Source organism: Lycium barbarum, chromosome 4 (genome assembly GCF_019175385.1).
Source record: "Lycium barbarum isolate Lr01 chromosome 4, ASM1917538v2, whole genome shotgun sequence".
In the NCBI taxonomy this organism is placed as follows: domain Eukaryota; kingdom Viridiplantae; phylum Streptophyta; class Magnoliopsida; order Solanales; family Solanaceae; genus Lycium; species Lycium barbarum.
In genome coordinates, this window is record NC_083340.1 from 125153883 (window position 1) to 125178235 (window position 24353).

Genomic DNA, 24353 nt, shown 5'->3' on the forward strand with positions numbered 1-24353 from the left:
TTAGTTCAAAAACCTATTCCCAACCTCAAGGGGCAAAATGGTCATTTCATAAGAAAATCAGATTTAATAAGATCAAATTATTAATCTAGGAAGTCACACGAATCTAATGGTACCCATATTGGCATACTTTAAATTCCAACCCAAAAAGTCTCCAAAAATAGGAATCCGAGCCACGAAGGGTAAAATAGGAAATCTAGTTCAAAATTAGTTTACTCATTACTTATGGAGCCTATATACCCAAAATGAGTGAAATCCATCCACTAATTCATGTTTAATTGAAGAAGAACCAAGTTCAAGCCTAGGGTTTCAAATCCTCGGTTTACCTCCTTTAATTCAAGAATCTTAGCATGAAAAATCTACTAAACAATGGAATAATCATAAAAAGATGTTTGGAATCTTACCAAAATGATAATTCCTGAAAGATTCTCTTCAAGTCTCCCAAAATTGAGCTTCTAAAATTAGAAGAAACTCCAAGCAAATAATAAGAACGAAAACGTCCAGCTGTCCGACCCATATCTAGTACTAGAACGATCCCAAAGCTCACTTTTGATGACTTCAATAGATTCCTGCGATATTTCACTCAAGTTAGGCGTTTGAATCACCTCATTTTGACCTTAAAATGAGTGAGATGTGATGGTTTCAATTATTGAAAGAAGGCAGAAATTTAAAAGACGTTCTTTATTTCGTAATTTTCAGCAAAAATACACCAGAAAATCAACACAGCACAATTTTAGTAAATGTCCATATCACCATCATATGATGGCGATGCAATGATTCTTGTTGCTACAGTTCTAAAAATTACGATACGGATCTAACGGTTCAATCGAAACGCAAATCAAAGCTCATCTGCTTATTCTGGTACCTTTTTCGCTCAAAACGGAGTCGATACAAAAAACAAACACCATACAGCTCAAACACATCCGAAACTCATCAGATTCTAACCAAAATTTGTGGACAAGTCCAAAATCATCATACGAACCTGCTCGAACCCTCAAAACATCCAAATGGGACCGTATTGACTCGATGTTGACCGTGGTCAACTCCAAATCATACCAAAATCTAGTTTCTCAACCAACCACCCAAATCACACCCGAACCTCTCAGGAACCGAACCAACGACTCGACTAAGTCATAAATGATATTCTGGACCTCATAGAACTGTCTGAATTCGATTACGGGCACATTTACCCAAAACTCAACTTTTGGTCAAACTTCTTGAACTTAAGCCTTCAACCTTCCAAAACTTAGATTTCTTCTTCGATTCTCATCCGATCACCTCGGGAATGGAGTCATCCATCCCCGCAAGTCATAAACATCACAACAAAGCTAACGGAAACAACAAATCTCAGATCCAGGTCTAATTTATTCTCGTGTCCATGTTTTCACCATAAATAATTATCAAAAACCAACCTGACGAACTCTAAAATTAGCCCCGTCAATTTCCACAGATCATAACTAATATTTCAAATCTAACAGAATCTTCATATTGACAATTAAAGCACGTTTTCCCAAAGTATACAATTTATCCAAATAATTGAATGCCGGAATTTCAAAAGTGAAACCTTCTCTCAAAGTGAACCAAATGATATTTGTTTGAATTCAAGTTTGGCTAGCAAATGAAAATGATTATAACAGAGCTTTTGGAATAGATGACACAAAAACTAGAACACCGGTTCTCAAAACGACCGATCGGGTAGTTACATCGGATACCAATTAAACAATTGTTCGTTCTCGAATGATAAAGAAGAGTACAAAAGCTGACGGCAACCAAGGAATCTCTAGAATAACAATACGAAAGCCTCCACGGCATGAAGTACGCCAAAACCACTTCTTGTTCATCTTATCGGTCAAAACTTTACCTAAGTTAGCTAAAAGACCCAATTTTTCATGTTTACCACACTCGAAATTTCTTTCACCGATAATCACCATATAAGAACTGCTTCTGCTGAAATTCTCTAATTCGATATAACCATACCTCTAAACGTGATCAGTAGGTCCTACAAACGTTCCTCAGAACAACACAACCCTTTAGAAATAGACACAATCATAGCCCACTCTGAACTGGTAAAATATTATGATTCGGCTAACCTTTCTTTCACCCATCTAAAGTTGTTCATCGAACCACGATTTCTTCGAAACACATAAACACAAGCCCGAAATCAAGACTTACTCTTGCCAGAATAGAATTCTTGCTTTATCGGACCAACTCTATGAAATTCCATCAAATTGATCTTACTCATAGCCGACTTCGCTAGTTTCAAGTCTTCTTAGACCTTCGAATCACAATAAAAAAAAACATACCACTGAATACTTCGCAGAGCCAAGTTCGTAGGAAACCGTCTGACCACTCTAAAGACCTCTCGTAACCATGGTACCTCCTTCAATCATTACTAAGTAACGACGTAAACCATTACATCTGTCTGAGTAGCTGCTCTCGGTAAATTATTGTTAAGTCCACTCGAAACCCTTACAAAGCTCGGTAAAACCTGTCATACCTCAAATCTGAACTGAATCTCATCAAATCAGTGAGGGTGATTCGCTAGGAGACCCATAAGTCCTTCTGGAATATAAACACAGTCCATTAAGCTCTAGTCTAACAATCTTGAATCGGAATGAATGCACAACCCCTGAATACCACTGATAGTCACTCGAATTGACTCCAACTTTCCAAAACCAATCACAGTCCTACCACACATTTGTGTCGGCCAATTCTAATCTTTTTATCACGCATAATCAATCATGTCTGTCACCCAAAGCTGGGTCCTACCCAAGTTGTCAACTTAGTACTGAAGAACTACACCTCATGATTTCAATCTTCATATTTCTCAACCTCTAACCGATACGCAAATCCGATACAGCCCCGAACTTTTCGACGCAAAACCTGTAGTCTCATATAATACCCCTTTAATCAAAGCATATCCTGTTGTAACACCTCGATAAGCCCATAACAATTCTGAAAGTATCAAATTTTATAACTACCGCTCTAAACCCTATGCAATTACTCCCAAGTCCTTAATATTCAAAGAGCTCACCCAAGCTATCCGGTCAATATTACTTGCAACATAATACACTAGCACGAATATGGTCTCATCTCGAAAATATAACTCTAGCCTTCACATAAGAGGGATTTCCACAATTCCTTTCCCTTGTGTCACACCCTGACGAGGGGCATGATGGGCACCCGGCTTTTAGGCCGGATGCCACCTGGCATAACCCTTATCATAAATTTCATATAAACATTACTCGACACAATATGGCTCGAATGTAATTCAGAAGACACCTGCATGCAGAAAAGGCCCAATCATAGAAAATGTGCAAGTGATCCAACATATAAACATATATATATATATATACATATATATACATATATATATATATATATATATATATATATATATATATATATATATATATATATATATATATATATATATATATATGTATATATTGGCGAGCCTACCAGGTCGCTACAAGAGTCACAAGTGTCATAAAGCAGACAAGGCTGTTAGGATAACATCGAAACCAAAACAAGGCTGATGAGGCCGTGCATAACATCTACATATACCTAAAATGTCTATGAGCCTCTAAGAATGAGCATATAAAATCATAATAGTCGGGACAGGGCCCGGATGTATCCATAGCCGGTGAACATATATCATGATATCATAAGTATACCAAATGATAGCATGTCCGGAGTAGTGACACTTGCTGACACCCGCTGAAGCTAGAAGTCCTACTGTTCCTGCCCTTCGGTAAACCTATCAGGACCTGCAGCACGAAATCCAGCGTCCCGCAGGATGGGACGTCAGTACGGATAAAAGTACTGGGTATGTAAGGCTGGAAACAATGTTATAAGTAAGACACAGCTATAAAAGAATAGAAGTAACCTGAGCCATCTAAGGACGTGCAATATGAAATGCATGAGTTTAAAAATCATATGCAAGTATATACATATAGTACATCTTCATCATATCGTCGTCAACCCGCATTCGAGGAGCATCATCATCGTAACATGCCCACTGCAGTGGTGTGCACATCTACGTGCCTGCCCGAACGACTATTGCCTGGCGCGGTGTAGTGAAATAATGAATACATATATATATATATATATATACAATGCATGTGGAACTAATAGAAATGACATCTAAGTTTTTTGGAGTGACGTAAGGTCGATAACCTCCAAATAACGTTATGGAAACTCATATCAACATCAAGAAACCATTTAGTGAAGGTAATTTATCATAACCAGAATCATTCAGATAATTAAAGTGTTAAAATTTGAAGTACAAAGCATAGGAATGGAGCAAATTATTATGGAACGCTCGTGTTCGTGTTCTAGTTGGATTCGTGCCAAAGAAGGAGGGGAAAGAACACCTTACATACCTTATATTTCGAGTCATGACATTGAATTGATCCTTACTCCAATCCTAGCCTAACGCCCGAACCTATATTGAAGGATATTCCTTAGTTAGGTCCTAACATGCTCGTATATCACATATATAGATTGTATAGCAAAGGACGATTCGGGGTTACAAGAATTCGGGCAGTGTTTCCTCTAGTTCTACTAGGTTTCCAAGGTTACAACAAAATCCCAATCAACATACATAGCATATTATTCAATTAAACATTCATATCACTTAATTAACAATATCCAATACAAGTTTATCCCGTCCTTAGTTCAATCCGGGTTAATACGTGTTAAACTCGCAATTACAACTCCAACCAACTCAATTTCATTAATATAGAGGAAGGATCCTACCTGGTTACCTCTAATTGAGATTTGTAGACTTTAGACCTCAATATCTCACCTTCCCAACTCGTGTCGAGAGTAAATATGACAACTATGACGTTGTCACGAACTTTCCCGAACTAGTTTAGTGTAAATCTTGTTGAATTCTTGATCTAAGGGACTATAAGTGTTTAGGAGATGTATATAGAGGTTTCCCAGAGCTTAAGAGAGGTGAAAATGAGGATAATTTGTGTTGAATGGGGGTATTTATACCCTTGAAAGTAGGTTCCACTGCCTCCCAAGTACGAGACGTACTATTTTTTGTACGGAACGTACATTTTTGTACGGGAGGTATCTCATCCTGTACTTCTCAGATTGGAGATCTGTTAGTTGCGTTGGAAAGAAGACTCTCTGAAATTGAAGTTGCATAATTTTTGTGTTCCGTAACTCCTTATATACTAGGAGATATACCTTCCCAAATTTGGACTAAAATTTCTGTCCAGAATTCTGCCAAATCTTCCCCATGCTTCGAAAAACTTAGTTTCTTCGAGTCGCTTGATCCTGAAGCCTTTGGATGCATGTTTAATACTTGTTGACCTCTTAAGAGTTCCATGGCCCCTTCGGGCTTATGTTGAGGAATACATAACGTACTTAGTTTCTCGAAGGGCGAGATGTAACACCTTAAACCACACTAACTCATCCACTGAAGAGTGTTGTTACGAAAGTTTTTTTGAACTGTGTACCACATAAGCCACTTCCATAAGCCTTAACATGTCGGTTACTTGAAATTTTCTTCTCACTAGTAACTGATGATGAAACCTCACGGAACTCTGTCGTATCAGTTAGTCCATTTCTATAGCTTTCCTTCTTTAAGCTACTCAACAATTACACAACATCTGAAATATGCAAGAAAACAACACCACAATCCATACTGACCCAAGAAATCCCCAAGATGTAGCTTATTCTTATCAATTCTCAATCAACTATACCTTTTCTTGACTCTTCAATTCCTCAATTTCTATCAGTTCACATACACCGCCATCGTCTGACCATTTCTCGAACCCACTTAGTAGTATGCCCCATACTCTACACCTTAGAGTTCTCTTAACTCGCTTAACTCTAAAATTGATTACTTTCTAAATCCAGCATATCACATACACAGTCTTACTAATGCCCCCACATATCTCCACCAAGGTGCCTTTTCTCAAATTCCCTTAAGTTAATTCCTAAATGTTCTCCACAACTCGAATTAATTCAACATCATCATTGATTTACCACTTTGAACGTCCCAATTGTCAAACGAGAACACCCGATAGCTCCTTGAGTACTAACACTTAGCACTTGTCCTACACTAGAGTCATTCTATTAGTCAACCACTGGCTCTCATTGGCCCACAACATAACCAAACATATCAACTCAACACTGAAACCTTATCTCTATTCTACCATGTATGACTGCAACATAACTCTCAAATCAACTAGCTCTCGATTTCACAATTCCCTTTTTGCCCTTAACCTCGAAGACACCAATCAACCTCATTGGTCACACCCTTTACTGAAAGACCAGGACCACAGCTGCCAAACATCTTAAGTCTCCACTTGTCACAAGTAACCTTTCTTTATGATCTAAAACCGATAATCTTTTCCCTGAAGGAACCTATAACCACTAAAACATATAGTCACGTCGAAGTCCAACTTGACTTTTCACGACTGAATACGAAATCCACTCTCATACCCATTTGCAACCTTATCCTAACAAGCACGACAGATACTAATTTTTTTATTCTACTTAGTCTATCCAAATTCTCTTCCTTACGCCTCCGTCCCATTAACACGAAAAGTACTTATATCAAAATACCCTAAGAAATCTTACTTCGCTACACGTTCCCCATAATAAACAAGTCTTAATCACGATTTTGCATAGTTGAATCCTTAAGCCATAGCTAGAAATTGAACTTAGTCATGTATCTAAATCAGGACGACATGTCTCGTACCTTACCAAGCCACATCATGACAAAACCACTCGCATAAGAATTTAAGGATGAGTTTCCACCGTCTGTAGGTGATTAAGATAAGAAAAGTCCCGATATTAATTAGAATCGACTAGATTCCAATTTAAGTGAAGTCGCACCAGAGAATGAAAGAATCAAAAGTTTCCTAAATGTTTTATAGCCTCTCGCAGATAGAAACAGAGCTCATCTTACCAACTAGACACACTTTTATATTATAGACCAGGTAACCTAGGGCTATGATATCAACTTGTCACGACCCATTTTTACTAAGTCATGTGGGCACCTACTTTTCCCACCACGATAGGCGAACCTTTATCCCAACAATCATAAAACATAAATAAAGTAAAAGAAGATAGAATAACGTAAGTCTGATGATAATAATATAAAGAAATGCAGAAGTAATGGGAATCCAACCCCAGTATATGGTCTGGTCATACAAGAACGTCTACCAAATACTACAAGTCTGAATAATACATAAGATCTCAAAAGATGTCTCGAAATGAAAATAAGACATAATACTAAGAAGAGTCTACGGGCAGCGAACATCCTCATGCTCACCCTGAATAGACTCGGCAACAACCTAGATAATCAACCACGAGGGGTAGATATACGTCTAACCTGGTACTCTGCATTCATAAAAGAATGCAGCAAGTGCAGGTCAGTAAAAACAACAAGTACTAATAGGTATCATAGGCCGATTAAGACTAGCTAACGTATATAAAGACAACAAAGCAAGACAGACACGTAAAAAAACAACGTAAAAGTCAAATGAATCCATAACCACGGTATAAGTCATCAACTATGTTATAGCATCTAAACCTAACTGTGCAAAGTCTCAGTGTGACCAATCCGAACCAGTATATAAAAATCATATCTCAATAAGTCATCACCTATGTCATAGCATCTAAACCTAACTGTGCCAAGCCTTAATGTGACCAATTCGAACTAGTATATCACGATCATATCACAACAAGTGATCACCTATGTTATAGCATCTAAACCCAACTGTGTCAAGTCTTAGTGTTACCAATCCGAACCAGTATATCACAATAATATCACAACAAGTCATAACCCAAGTGTGACAACTCTCAGTATAACCTTTCTGAACCAGTATATCACAATCATATCATAACCATATCACATAACACTAAGAGGTACAATGCAATGCATTAATGTATGAATGATGAATGCAATGCATATGCACCGTACACATGTACTCCGACCGATGGAACATCACATCTCGACAGCACAACCTATGAGGGACCCGCGAAGTCCATGTACCGATCACTCCGCACACAACCTACTTATGAATCCATTTCCATCTATACAGCGCATATCAATCATTCCGCACACAACCCAGAGATGACTCGATATACAATGTGTTTCAACGCATTAACATTTACTTCTCACTTTCCATCCTCTGTATAGTAACAATGTAACATCAATGTATCATGGAAATGAGTTTGAATTCAATGCAATGTAATATCGATAATCAATTCAATCCCAAACAGTACCACACATGGCACATAAGTAATATCAATAATAAGGCTACACAATAAGCGACAATGGAATCACAATTTTCATCTCAATATCAAATCAAGGAAAGTACCGCAATATTATAGTCATGATATATCACTGATCACCAATATCCAATATCTCAACATGGCAATGAGATAATAAGTAAATAGAACAGGATAACTCAACAATGCAACGGGGTGGCTAGCCCTCAAATCATTCAACAAGGTCCAACCTAAGGCAATATCCAACCCAACTTCATACCCGAAGGTTTACATGCATTCTCCGACAATATAATCTAAACATATGCTTCGCTAATCGAAGTCTCACCATAAGGTAAACTACAACCAACCTGGAAAGCCGAACAACAACTCTCGAATAGTCAAATTTTAGTCTTGCCCTTCATTTGTGCCTCAATATAATGAAAGTCTACTCATATTTGGATATGAAATTATAATAAAGAATAAAATACTCAAATAACCATATTCCTAGTCAAGTCACAAACCCTAAATCATGGAATGAAAAAAATGAGGGAATTCGAAGGTGTAACATCCCGTAAATCCGTATAGAGTGTGAAAGCATTGTATGAGTCATTTGGAACTTTATATGTTGGGTTACGTGCATGGTTTTAGGCTAAAGACCTAATAGGAGATGGTAAAAATGAAAATTCTATACAGTTTCACGAAAAGGAGGTTTAACGGTCGTCCTTTGTACCGTCGTTCTATTCGACGCTCCGTCCTTTGCACCGTTGATTGTGAGGAAGAGAAAGTTGCTCACTAGAAATTTCATGACTTTGACGGAGCAGATCGACACTCTGTCATTTGTACCGTCAAATTTACCTAGCACAAAGACCATTCGACCGAGCAGATCGACGCTTTGTCTTTCTGTTCGATTCTCCGTCCTTTGTACAGTCGTTTGTGCCTCGCTGAAATTATATAAGTTGCAAAATTGTAGTTTTTCTTCCATTCTTTTCACTCTAAAAAATCCTAAGGATGAAAATATCTCTCTGGGGCTCCAACACTAAGGTAAGAACATCTTAATCATTGATTATCGATCCTAACGACAAACCCATGATTCTTGTGACCAAAACCTAGGGTTTGCAACATAATTCTTCCTAAAGTTATTCAAGCTAGGGTTTGGGTGTTCTTCACTAGGAAAGTGAATTGTTAAACTTTGTTTAACACACTAAGGTATATCCCTCTTTTAAAAACTTTATCATGGATATATGTTTTCTTCTCAAAGGTTCTTTATTGAATAAAAAGTGAACTTCTCATGCAAAACCCTAATTTATGCAAAAAAAAAAAAAAAAACCCTAATTCATGTCTTTGCTTGTGGTTGTTGTGCGTGAGGGGACAATACAACATTAAACCTTGATTGTATTATCCTCCATATACGTATATGAAATCATAATCGTTTTCTTCTATAAGAGATGATTAGTGATGATGGTTAATTGTTGGTATTGTTGACTTTACAAAGGAACTATGACAAAGGAATGTTGTTTAAAGAAGTGGAAACGTTTTCAAGATTATCTATGAAGTCATGGATTTTCGTAATGGCATAATGAACTTTAATGCTATTTGATGGTGTGACTACTTTGAGACAAACTGTAAATCGGCTTCTATGCTATGAACTTTATCATTGTGTTTGGCATTGCTACTAGGGAGGAAGGATAGCCACTATGGATCCTAGTGTGATAATGCCTAGCCATTCGGGAGGAAGAGTGGCCACTTCCGTGTTCGCTACCTGGGGTGTGATTATGCCTAGCTATTCAGGAGGAAGGATAGCCACCATTGATTTTCATATTCACATGTGATACGCTGTGACAAGGGAACCTCTACGGTCACCCCTTCGATGTGCTTGATTCTTGGTCCTGTATTGGTATGTGTGATATTCTTATTTTCTCATGGAAGTGTTGTTGTTAATTATGATCAATTGAAAGACATATTTGATGTTGTACCTTGACAAGAAGCCTTATAATCGGTTTTGATGGTTCTTATTGAGATACACAAACTGAATAATTGTTCTTACATTGGTTTTACATGATTTTCAGGACTGATTTCTTTATGTATTATTGTACCTTAATTTCATATTACTTGTTGTCCCCGAGGCACTCCCTGAGTACGAAGTGCTCAGGCATACTATTGTTGTTTTTTTATGGTAGGTTAGGAAACTGTAGAGAGCAGGTTCTTGATACCCTTGGCATTTAGGAAGGACTTGCGGTTGCTGCTGATTTGGTGAGCCCACACATTCACTAGTGGGACACCCTATTTATTTAATTCCATTTATTTATATTATTTTCTGGGCTATATCCCGATGAGTTAGACATTTATTCCTTATTCTTCGAAGCTCTTTAGTATACATTCGAATGTGGGTAGAAGAAGAGTTGTTGTTTAACTCTTTCAGGCACACTATCATGTTTTGGTTGAATTATTTAAATTATAAAGTCTTCCGCTGATTTAATTCATATATTCATGATTTTTTACATTTATTTTATAAATTGTTGGAGGCGAATATTGAACCTGGCTGGTTCAAGTGCTATTATTGTGTCGTTTAGGTTCTTCCGATGTTGTTCATGACGTCAGATACCGGTCACGTCTAAGGTGGGTTTTGGGGCGTGACAAGCTTGGTATCAGAGCCTAGGTTTAAATATGTTCTAGGATTATTTCCGGTGTCTATGGAGCTGTGTCTAGTGGTGTTTTCCTTGTGCAGCCTGATCACCTGCATGACCGAGAAACTCCCAGGACATTTACAGTTGTTTCATATTCGTCTTGATTCTAGATTGTGCTGTAGAGCTTCAAGTCCTTTTAGGATCATTATAATTCGCTCGTTAATTCGCCTTGCAGAAATGGCTCTGACGCGATCCAAATTGGTAACCGAGCACACCCCGTGAGAGCTAACTGAAATCTTGGGGGCGCGAATGCTGTTAATGGAAATAATGCTGGAAATCAAGAACCACCCCCAGCACCGCCTGCTCCTGCTGTTCCTGTAGCGGGTGTGCCTGGGATTGGTACTATGCAAATGACTATTCAAATGTTAACTTCTTTGGTTGCGGCTCAGCAGTAGCGTGGAGGTGTGGGACCTCATGGTGGAGGTAGAATTAAGCAATTCCTAGACTTAAAGTCACCTGAGTTCTTTGGGTCACGAGATGTGGATGACCCTCAGCACTTTTTAGATGAGACCTTCAAGGCATTGAGGGCCATGGATGCCCTACACTTCGAAGCTGTGAGACTCGTTTCATATCAGTTGAAGGATGTTGCTCACGTATGGTTTGAGATGTGGGAATCTGAGAGGGGTGATGCTGCTTTAGCACCGACGTGGACGGAATTTGAAGAGGCGTTCATGGAAAAGGTTCTTGTCTGATGAGGAAGGAATTGGTATGGCTACGAAGTTTGAAAATCTAGAGCAGGGTAACAACTCGGTTCGTGAGTATAGTTTGGAGTTCACCCGTCTGTCAAAGTATGCTTTATACATGATTTCGACTAAAAAGCATAAGTTGTCTCATTTTGTGAAAGTCTTGGTACCACATATCAATTCTGCATGTGCTGCTATTGCCATGTCTCCTACTTACACTTTCTCATCTCTTGTTGGGTTTGCTGAACAACAAGAGAGTTGGAAAAATGAAGAGAGGGTGGATCGAGATCAGCACAAAAAGGACCGATCGGCGGGTGGTTTCAGTGGTAATAATTATATGGGAGGGCAGAGTAAAGGGTGTTCTGCACCTGCTCAGTCTAGTGCTTACTCCCATGCTAGTGTGGCTTCTGGTAGGCAAGGCCAGAATAATAATAATAATAATAATAATAATAATAATAATAATAATAATAATAATAATAATAATAATAATAATAATAAGAAGAAGAAGAAGAAGAAGAAGAAGAAGAAGAAGAAGAAGAAGAAGAAGAAGAGGAAGAAGAAGAAGAAGAAGAAGAGGAAGAGGAAGAGGAAGAGGAAGAGGAAGAGGAAGAAGAAGAGGAAGAGGAAGAGGAAGAGGAAGAGGAAGAAGAGGAAGAGGAAGAAGAAGAAGAGGAAGAGGAAGAGGAAGAGGAAGAGGAAGAGGAAGAAGAGGAATAATAATAATAATAATAATAATAATAATAATAATAATAATAATAATAATAATAATAATAATAATAATAATAAGAAGAAGAAGAAGAAGAAGAAGAAGAAGAAGAAGAAGAAGAAGAAGAAGACGAAGAAGAAGAAGAAGAAGAACAACAACAACAAGAAGTAGTCGTCTGCCAGTGTGGAAAGAGTATATCTGTCATCATTGTGGGATTAGAGGCCACATTAAAAGGGAATGTAGAAAGTGGCTACGTGAGATGGCTGCTATGAATAACCAAAAGAATGATTCGCCTGCTTCTGCATCTGCTAGAAATCTGCCTGCTGGTAATGCTAACAATAATAATCAGAATGCTCGTAACAACGGCAAAGGAAAGGAAGTTGCTAATACTTCTGATGGAGGGACAACTCGACTTTATGGGCTGACTCGTAGGGAGGCAGCTGAGGCTTCTGACGCTGTGGTTACAGGTATCCTTACCATCTGTTGTCATGATGATTACTCATTTATTGATCCGGGTTCAAATTTATCCTATGTGACTCCTTATGTTGCTCTTGATATGGGTATGAAACCCGAACCTTTGTTGGTACCTTTTGCTGTTGACACCTTCTGGTGTTCCTATTATTGCTTCTAGAGTGTATAGAACTTGTGTTGTTCTGATTAAGGGACGTGAGACCGTGGCTGAATTGTATGAACTTGAGATGGTGGATTTTAATGTAATTATGGGGATGGACTAGTTGTCTGCGTGTTATGCTAATGTGGATTGTCGCCATAAGTTAGTTCGTTTCGCCTTTCCCGATGAGCCTGTTATTGTGTGGGAGGGTGAAATTGCCAAGCCAAATGGTAGATTTATTTCCTATCTTAAGGCTCATAAGATGGTTACTAAGGGGTGTATTTACCATTTGGTTGTTGTTAATGATACAAAAGCCGTAGTACTCAAATTTGCATCTGTTCCCATAGTCAGTGATTATCCCAAAGTATTTCTTGAAGATCTTCCTGGCATTCCTCCTGATAGAGTTATTGATTTTGGGATTGATGTTATCCCTAACACCCAACCTATTTCTATTCCACCTTATCGTATGTCTCCAGCGGAGCTAAGAGAATTAAAGGATCAATTGAAGGACTTGTTGGTTAAGGGTTTCATCCGACCAAGTTCCTCACCTTGGGGTGCTCCAGTCTTGTTTGTTAGGAAGAAAGATGGTTCCCTTAGAATGTGTGTTGACTACCGTAAGCTTAATAAAGTGACCATTAAGAATAATTATCCCTTGCCTAGGATAGATGATTTGTTTGACCAACTTCTGGGTTCTAAGTTCTTTTTATAGATTGACCTGAGGTCTGGATATCATCAATTGAAGATAAACGACGAGGATATCCCGAAAACTGCTTTTCGTACTCGTTATGGGAATTTTGAGTTTCTAGTCACGTCATTTGGCTTGACTAATGCGCCTGCTACATTCATGGATTTGATGAACCGTGTTTTTAAGCCGTATCTAGAACGATTCATTATTGTGTTTATTGATGACATTTTGGTGTACTCTAAGAATCGTGAGGATCATGCTAACCATTTGAGGATAACTTTGACAACACTTGAGGAGAACGAGTTGTATGCAAAATTCTCTAAATATGAATTCTTGCTTGATTCTGTGGCTTTCTTGGGTCATGTGGTGACTGGTAACAACATTAAAGTAGACCCTCAGAAAATTTCAGTGGTGAAGGATTGGCCTAGACCCACTGGTGCGACTGAAATTCATAGTTTCATGGGTTTGGCAAATTATTACCGAAAGTTTGTGGAAGGTTTTTTGTCAATAGGCTCTCCATTGACTAAATTGACACAGAAGACTACTAAGTTTCAGTGGTCCGAAGCTTGTGAAAAGAGTTTCGAAGAGCTTAAGACAAGGTTGACTTCGGCTCCTTTTGACTTTACCTTCTGGGTCTGATGGATATGTGGTTGGGTTGTGTATTGATGCAGAACGGTAAGGTGATTGCTTATGCTTCACGTCAGTTGAAGAAGCATGAGAAGAATTATTCGACTTACGACTTGGAGTTGGTTGCTGTGGTATTTTCTTTGAAAATTTGGCGTCATTATCTGTATGGTGAGCATTGTGATGTTTTTACTGATCACAAGAGTCTGCAATATGTCTTCAAGCAGCGAGAGTTGAATCTCAGGCAGAGGAGGTGGTTGGAGTTCTTGAAAGATTACAACTTGAATATCTTGTATCATCCTGGTAAGGCTAATATGGTTGCTGATGCTCTGAGTAGAAAATCTATGGGCACGTTGGGTTATTTGCATGCACATGACATGCCCATGGGGAAGGAAATTCGAAGACTTGCTAGTCTTAGGGTAAGACATAATGAAACCATAGATGGAGAGTTAGTCGGAATCACGCCATCATGGTCTGACATGGTGGAAAGGATAAAAGCCAAGCAATACAATGATGAACTTTTAGCAAAGCTGAGAGATGGAGTGGAAAGGGGTGAGCACACTTCATTTACTATTGGTACTGGTGATAGTGTTCTGCAGTTGCAAGGACGATTGTGTGTTCCTGTTATTGATGGTCTTCGACAAGAATTAATGATCGAAGCTCATAGTTCCAAGTATTCGGTTAATTCGAGATCCACCAAAATGTATAAGGATTTGAAACAACATTATTGGTAGAAGAGCATGAAGGTTGATATTTCTAACTTTGTGGCTAAGTGTTTAAACTGTCAACAGGTAAAGGCTGAACATCAAAGGCCTGGAGGCCTGGCTCAGAATATCAAGATTCTGCAGTGGAAGTGGGAGGAGATCAATATGGATTTCGTTATGGGGTTACCCCACACAAAGGCCAAGTTTGACTCAATTTGGGTTATTGTGGATAGACTCACAAAGTCTGCCCATTTTCTCCCTATGAAGACGACATATACCGCAGCGGAGTACGCCAAGTTATATCTAAAAGAGGTAGTTAGATTGCATGGTGTTCCGACATCGATTATATCTGATAGAGGTACGCAATTTACTGCTCATTTTTGGACATTCTTTCAGGAAGGGTTGGGAACTAGAGTGAGATTGGGCACTGCCTTTCATCCACAAACTGACGGGCAGGCAGATAGAACTATTCAGACTTTAGAAGATATGCTACGTGCTTGTGCAATCAATTTTTGAGGAAGTTAGGATGAACACCTGCCATGGTGCATCCTGTATTTCACGTTTTGATATTGAGGTTGTACAGACCTGATCCTTCCCATGTGTTGAATCATGAAGAGCTTGAAATCAATGAAGGGTTAACATATGAAGAAAAACCGATTCAGATTCTAGATCGTCAAATTAGAAGGTTGGATGTTGCATCGGTAAAAAGTTTTGTGGCGAAACCATAATACTGAGGAAGCTACGTGGGAAGCAAAGGAGGATGTGAAGAAGAGATATCCCCACTTGTTCCCTATTGCAAGTATGAGCTAGCATTTTAAATTACTTAAGGATGAATCGTTGTGTTTGTTAGAAGCAACTTGTGGTTTAGTGAATTCTTTTCTAGACTATTATTCTCATTCGAGGACGAATGAATCTTAAGGGAGGGATAATGTAACATCCCGTAAATCCGTATAGCATGTGAAAGCATAGTATGAGTCCATTAGAACCTTATATGTTGGGTTACGTGCATGGCTTTAGGCTAAAGACCCAAGAGGAGATGGTCAAAATGAAAATTCTCTACAGTTTCACGAAAAAGAGGTTTGACGGTCGTCCTTTGTACCGTCGTTCTATTCGACGCTTCGTCCTTTGCACCGTCAATTGTAAGAAAGAGAAAGTTGCTCACTAGAAATTTCATGACTTTGACGGAGCATATCGACGCTCCGTCGATCTGTTCGGTGCTTCGTCCTTTGTATTGTCGTTTGTGCCTGGCGGGCTAAAATTATATAAGTTGCAAAATTTTAGGTTTTCTTCCATTCTTTTCACTCTCAAAAACCCTAAGGACGAAAATATCTCTCTAGGGCTCCAACACTAAGGTAAGAACATCTTAATCATTGATTATCAATCCTAACGACAAACCCATGATTCTTAACATGATTCTTGTAACCAAAACCTAGGGTTTGCAACATAATTCTTCCTAAAGTGATTCAACCTAGGGTTTGGGTGTTCTTCACTAGGAAAGTGAATTGTTAAACTTTGTTTAACACACTAAGGTATGTCTCCCTTTTAAAAACTTTATCATGGATATATGTTTTCTTCTCAAAGGTTCTTTATTGAATAAAAAGTTGAACTTCTCATGCAAAACCCTAATTCATGTTTTTGCTTGTGGTTGGTGTGCGTGAGGGGACAAGCCTACATTAAACCTTGATTGTATTATCCTCTATATACGTATATGAAATCATAATCGTTTTCTTCTATAAGAGATGGTCAGTGATGACTTTACAAAGGAACTATGTCAAAGGAATCTTGTTTAAAGAAGTGGAAACGTTTTCAAGATTATCTATGAAGTTCTGGATTTTCGTAATGGCATAATGAACTTTAATGCTATTTGATGGTGTGACTACTTTGAGAAATATTGTGAATCGGCTTCTATGCTATGAACTCTGTTGTTATGTTTGGCCTAGCTACTCGGGATGAAGGGTAGCCACTATGGATCCTAGTGTGATAATGGCTAGCCATTCGGGAGGAAGAGTGGCCACTTCCAGGTTCGCTACCTGGGGTGTGACTATGCCTAGCTATTCGGGAGGAAGGATAGCCACCGTTGAATTTCATATTCCGGTGTGATGCGCTGTGACAAGGGAACCTCTAAAGTCACCCCTTCGATGTGCTTGATTCTTGGGCCTGTATTGGCATGTGTGATATTTTTATTTTCTCATGGAAGTGTTGTTGTTAATTATGATCAATTGAAAGGCTTATTTGAAGTTGTACCTTGACAAGAGGCCTTAGAATCGGTTTTGATAGTTCTTATTGAGATACACAAATTGAATAATTGTTCTTACATTGGTTTCACATGATTTTCAAGACTGATTTCTTTATGTTTTATTGTACCTTATTTTCATATTACTTGTTGTCCCCGAGGTACTCACTGAGTACGAAGTACTCAGGCATACCATTGTTGTTTTTGATAGTATGTTAGGTAACGGTGAAGAGCAGGTTCTTGATACTCTCAGAGTTTAGGAAGGACTTGCGGTTGCTGCTGATTTGGTGATCCCACACATTCATTCGTGGGACACCCTATTTATTTAATTCCATTTATTTATATTAGTTTCCGGGATGCGTCCCAAAGAGTCAGACATTTATTCCTTATTCTTAGAAGCTCCTTAGTATACATTCAAATGTGGGTAGAAGAAGAGTTGTTGTTTAACTCTTTCGGCCACACTATCATGTTTTGGTTGAATTATTTAAATTATAAAGTCTTCCGCTGATTTAATTCATATATTCATGATTTGTTACATTTATTTTATAAATTGTTGGAGGCGAATATTGAACCTGGTGGGTTCAAGTGTTATTATTGTGTTGTTTAGGATCTTCCGATGTTGTTCATGACGTCGGATGCCGTTCACGTCTAGGGTGGGTTTCGGGGCGTGACAGAAGGATACCCATAATAGTCATAGAAGAATTTCGAATCAAAAAGTTAGTTAAAAAACGCATTCCCAACCTCACGGGGGAAAATGGTTATTTCATAAGAAAATAGGGTTCAATAAGGTCAAATTATAAATCTAGGAAGTTATACAAATCTAATGGTACCAATATGATATACTCTAGTTCCAAACCCAAAAAGTCTCTAAATAGAAATCCGAGCCACGAAGGGGAAAATTGGAAATTTAGTTCAAAATCAGTTTACCCATTACTTTTGGAGCCTATATACCAAAAATGAGTGAAATCCATCCACTAATTCATGTTTAATTGGAGAAAAACCAAGTTCAAGCCTAGGGTTTCAAATCCCCAATTTACCTCCCTTAATTCAAGAATCTTTGCATGAAAAATCCAACTAAACGATGGAATAATCATAAAAAGGTGTTTGGAGTCTTACCCATAAGATAATTCTTGAAAGAGTCTCTTCAAGTTTCCCAAAATCGAGCTTCTAAGATTGTAAGAAATCCCAAGTAAATAATAATAAGAACGAAAATGCCCAGCTGTGCGATCCATATCTGGTGCTAGAATGATCCCAAAGCTCACTTTTGATAACTCCAATAGATTCCTTGCTATATTTCACTCAAGTTAGACTTTTGAATCACCTCATATGGCCTTAAAATGAGTGAGATATGATAATTTCAATTTTTGGAAAAAGGCAGAAATTTAAAGGACGATCGCAGTGGCAATTTCGTAATTTTCAGCAAAAATCACACCAGAGATCAGCAAAGCAAAATTTTAGTAAAATGTCCATATCTTCCTCAATCGATGGCGAAACACGGCAATTCTTGTTGCTACAGTTCTGAAATTACGATACGGATCTAACGGTTCAATCGAAACACAAATCAAAGCTCGTTTTCTCATTATGGTACCCATTTTTTCCCAAGACGCCTAAACAGGACCGTCTTGACCCGATGTTGACCGTGGTCAACTCCAAATCATGCCAAAATCTAGTTTCTCAACCAACCCCCCAAATCACATTTGAACCTCTCGGGAACCGAGTCAATGACTCAACTAAGTCATAAATGACGTTCTGGACCTAATGGAACTGTTAAAATTTGATTATGGGCACGTTTACCTAAAAGTCAATTTTTTGTCAAACTTCTCAAACCTAAGCCTTCAAAAGTCCAAAACTTAGATTTTCTTCTTCGATTCTCATTTAATCACCTCGGGAATGGAGTCACCCATCCCCACAAGTCATAAACATCATAACAAATCTCAGATCCGGGTCTAATTTCTTCTCGTGACCATCTTTTCACCCTAAATAGGCATATTAAACATTAAACAACTTAATTGTAATAAACCAACCAGACGAACTCTAAAATTAGCCTCGTTCGATTTCCACAGATCATAACTAATATTTCAAATCTAAGGAAATCTTCAGATTGACAATCAGAGCACGTTTTCCCAAAGTAAACAATTTATCCAAATAATTGAATGCTGGAATTTCCAAAGTGAAACCTTCTCTCGAAGTGAACCAAATGATATTTGTTTGGCTTCAAATTTGGCTAGCAAGTCAAAATAATTAAAATGAAGCTTCTGGATTAGATGACACGCAAACTAGATCACCGGTTCTCAAAATGACCGACCGGGTCGTTACACAATTCGCCTTTTTTCAAGCAGTTTCTATTGTAAAGTTATCATCTTAATGAAACCCTAGGTCTTATTCAACATGTTCCACCATTAATAGACAAGTTCTCATCCTAGGAAGTGATTATCTATACTCCTAGATGATTAAACAATAATAAAATCAACAATCCATTCATTAATCAAGGGTTTCTTAAGTTCTAGGGTTTTAGCCCTTTCATTCACCATTAACGGACCTTCAACTAATCTTGGAATCTAACATGATGATGAATTTAACTAATTCAAGGGTTGTGACTTACCTTTCAAGAGTACTCTAGCTCTAGCCTTAGAATTTAGCCACAGCAGTTCTTGGAAACTATTTTGGGTGTTATGTGGGGAATGGGTTCGCTGATTCCGCCTCACTTTAACCGCTGCAGCTGTCACAGTCTCTCTGCAGCAGTCTTGCTATAGCAGGAAAGCTCCCGCTATGGCAGACCTCACTAATATCCCGCTTCCATGTGATGACCCTCACCTCGCTACGACGGACTAGCTACAGTGGCTCATCTCCCGCTGTAGCGGTCCATTTTAACTAGTAGCTTGGATTTTTGCACCAGTTTTCACCAAAAAAATCCTACCAATTTTAGGCCTACAGATGCAAACAAAACATGCGCAGATACATAAAAACACGCAATGGACTCACCCGCAGCCTCAAAATTTTCAACGGTGGTCTAGTTTTCTAAGACACCCACCATAACAACCTAGCGGGTCGTTACAGAACTTAAAATATGGAAGAATAAAGTGTTCTCATGAAATTTGGATATTTAATATTGACAGGGGTCACAATTACAAAGACTTCTGGCTCACAAAAGCGAGCTCCGCATTTGGGAACCACCCATCACAAATGCAAAAAACCCAATCCTGACCAACCTTCGCAAATGCGAACAAGACCACACAATGCTTCCTCGCAAGTGCGAACAGACCCCACAAATGCGGTCCTCGCAAACGAGAACAAACCATCACTTTTGCGATGATACCATTTTGTCACTATTGAAGCCTAATTTTTGACCTTCCATAATTTATTTTAATTACCCAGGGTCCTTGAATATTAAACGGAGTGAAATATGCATTTTTAGAAGTCAAAATGATTTTATAAAAATTATTCATATAATATTTTACCATTCTAATTTGGTAAAATAATATCTATAATGTTATAAATCATTTGGAAATTAATTTAAAATTATGATATATTTGCTAAATTTAATCAAGGAAATAGTTTAAAATAGTTGTTTATTTTATTGTTAAAATTATTAGAAATCAATTAGCAAGCATTTTACTCCATTTAATTCAAGAAATCTGATTAGTTGAATGAATTAATCATTTACCCTCAATTCTTAAAATTTTGCATATGCATTTGTAAAATTTATTAGAATTAATCATAATTAGTTAATTTTTTAATTTTGGTTAAATTCTATAAATTGTTTGTTGCATGGCTAATAATGGCTATGATTGAAATAATCAATTGATAGTCTGGCCTTAATTGAAATAGCCAAATTTATTGGTTCAAATCAATTTAGGTCATTGTTGCAAAATCAACCTTTAATTATTTGATTAGTTTGATCCCGACCTTAATTGAAATAGCCAAACTCAATGGTTTATATCAATTAGGGTCATTATTGAAAAATTAGTTTTAAGTGGTCAATTGGGGCAAGTGTGACCCTAATTGAAATGACTTATCCCATGGATTAAGGTCCATTAAGGCTATATTTGCAATTTGAGTCTATTTGCATAATGAACTGTGCTTATTAGTTGTTTAATCGGTTAGTTAGTCATGTTTCATCATGATTAAGGGGTTAAATTAATTGATTTTCTTATTTTTTGTCATTTATTAAAATGGGTTTCAAGTTCTCATGTATATATAAACATATATACACGGATATACATGTGTAAACATGTATATTGCTTGTGTATACATGTGTATAGTGGCTCATTCCTTTATCTCTTAAAATTTGATCGGGAGCGATCCAATAAGGACCATGACCTGGCCCAATCCTCTCTTAAAGGGGGTAATACCCCTACATTCTCATTTTACATACCAAACGACCCCTATTATTTTCTCTCTCTCAAGGAGAGGCAAAAACCCTAGCCGCGATCGATTCCACTCCCTCTCTCATACGTTAGCATGCCGGAAACGGTAAAAAGAAAAGGGACAAGCGTGCTTTAGGATGTGTGTGTTCGAGAATGGAAAGATCATTAATTTCTCTGCCATTTATCACCTATTTCTACCAAGGATCAATACAAACACGGTATAATCCCTCTTTTCCTTTGCTTTTCTGCGTTTCTATTATCAAAACTGAATTTTTTCTTAATGATTTTTGTCTCGATGTGAATTGAATTCTCAATCCTTGTTGGTTCATACAAAAACCAGCTGGATTGAGCCATTGAGGGTAAAATTTGGCCCTTCGTTCGTTTATTTTCTTGAATCATAACCATTGGTACTAAAATTGAGACTTGGTTCTCAACTGTTTGAGTTTTCCCAACATCGGATCCGATTAGGGTTTCGAGAATTTAGGGGGTTCTATATAAAGAAACCCATTTCTGCCATTTGAAGGGACCTGGCATCTGAATATCTCACTTGCATATAAAAAATCGAATTCCTAGGGTTTCTAGCATTGTTCTGCCTGAGACCTTTAATTTTTTGACTTATTTCAAAATTTCAAAAGTTTATTTCTTTGTTTTTGTGTGGTTTTCTGTGTGATTCTGAGTATTTGGGGGAACCACTAAGGTCTCCAAGTTCGAATCTCGATCAAATGTTGCACACAAAGGAGGTAATTCCCCTTCTCTTTTAATTTTCTACATTTTTTCTGTTCTTTAGTTGTTTCGTGTAGTTTAGTTTACTGCTTTTGTATGATTTGTATGTTGTTGTTTAAATTATGTAGTTTGGCTTGTCTATATGTGTTAAATTAGTCCAGTTTGTTTAAGTATGCGAGTTACATTTTTGCTTAGTTTAGTTTAATCTAAAAAAAGGATTATGTTTGTTAGTTTAGTTGGTTATTAAGCATTATTAATCAGATGGATAATGCTCCTATTTTTAATAGATCATCTACTTAGTGAATTAAGTTATAGTTAGATTTATTAATTCCTATATACTGCTTAGGTTATTTTTGTTAATTAATCATGTCTTATGGGCTATTTATAGTTTAACCTACCCTAGTTAAGCATAACTTTGTTGTTGATCTAATTTGTAGAGTCTGTGCTATGTGGTTGATTGCTGGTAGTAGTATGAGTCATAGGGTATGTTTTAAAAAGGGTTGAAAGCATTATGAGCACAATGTTAGCATCTTTAGACTTGTGTAAATGACCTGCTAAATCTGGCAAAGTGTTTGAGATTCCCTGTTTGCTAAAACATGATATGCATACTATATGATTACCCCTTGGACCTGTACACCCCTTTTAACTGAGAGCATCTTGTGAGTAAAGAGTGCATCTTCACATGATACATGTTTTCATTTATAATAGACATGACACTGATTCTAAAATGAATTTTGAAGAAAAGTGTGTAATGCTATTGTTGTTTTACCAATCTGTGTCCATGCTAAGTGTCGCATAGCTATAAATATGTGTATTTGTTTTTCTCTGCTCATGTGCATTAAATTGAGAGTTAGTTATAAGTTATGGACATAAGTGTAGTCTAAAATGGATGAAAATCTAGTCTAGAGTATTGTGTTTTGTAATAGTGAGTATACTGCTAAAACCTGCCTGCATTCTTTATCTATCGGGGGTTTATTTTTCTTAAAGTAATTCTGCATTACTTGTTTAATTGAGGTTGTGTATGCTATGTATATCCTGAACTTGTTTTGTATATTGTCCCTCTCTCATGAACTTGTTTGCTGTGTTGTCTCTATTTCCTGCATATGTTGTTATTTTATCTAACTGGGAACTATGAAATATGCACAACCTAAAGTACATTTTCCTCAAAATCTTCCTTTGCCTAATTGATTGTGTGTGGTATTGAGTGAATGTACTTGTATATACAAGTTATATTCAGTCACATATACTTTAGTGTATATGAGTTGGTATATCTGTGTATATATGGCATATCACTCCTTACTTGGTTGATTGGTAAATTACTCTTGTGAAATTTTGGGCCTTCTCTTCTTCTTCCTATATTGGGCCTCTATTTATACAGGAAATTTAACTTGAAATTCTGCCCAATTTGCCCATTCTTGTTTAGTTACTTATTTGGACCATAAACTGTTCGCCTTAGCCGAATTTAAACTTAATCTTCTTACTTGGTTATGTGATGGTGTTTGAACTTTCCTTCTTTGACTTATGAAATTTTCCATTACTAAGTATCTAGACCCATACTAATTCTTATCATTTTATTGTGATTATGTGATTCTCCTCGGGCCACTTGAGCCGTGTCCTTGCATAAGCCTATTGGGCCAAAGGCCCAACATCATTTATTCAATCTAGTCCGATATTGAGAAATGTGAGTGAAGCTAATATATTGAAGGCCCAACCATGGGTAAAAATGGTGAAGGCCCAACTATGGGTGAAAATAGTAACTGGTGGGCTTAGGTAGGCCTACCAGCGTAGACTCTCTCTTTTTATTCATTCCTTATGTGAAAAATTGTATTTGTAAAAATGCTTGTCAATTATTGAAACCCATTATGTAATGTAGAACTTAGGAAAACACCTAGTAATTTAGGTAAGTCGCCAAATAAATTTTGAAACTTCGCTAACAACTATTTTTTCTTCCAGAATCACGGTAAAATATAACAGCAAGAAATGGGATTTACTTTGATTAAGTGATTTTTAGTCTAAGATATGGTGAGTACTCCTTTTAAGAAAACTATAAAATGATTGTCCCGCTTTAATCTCAAAACTGTCGGAAAATTTGCATT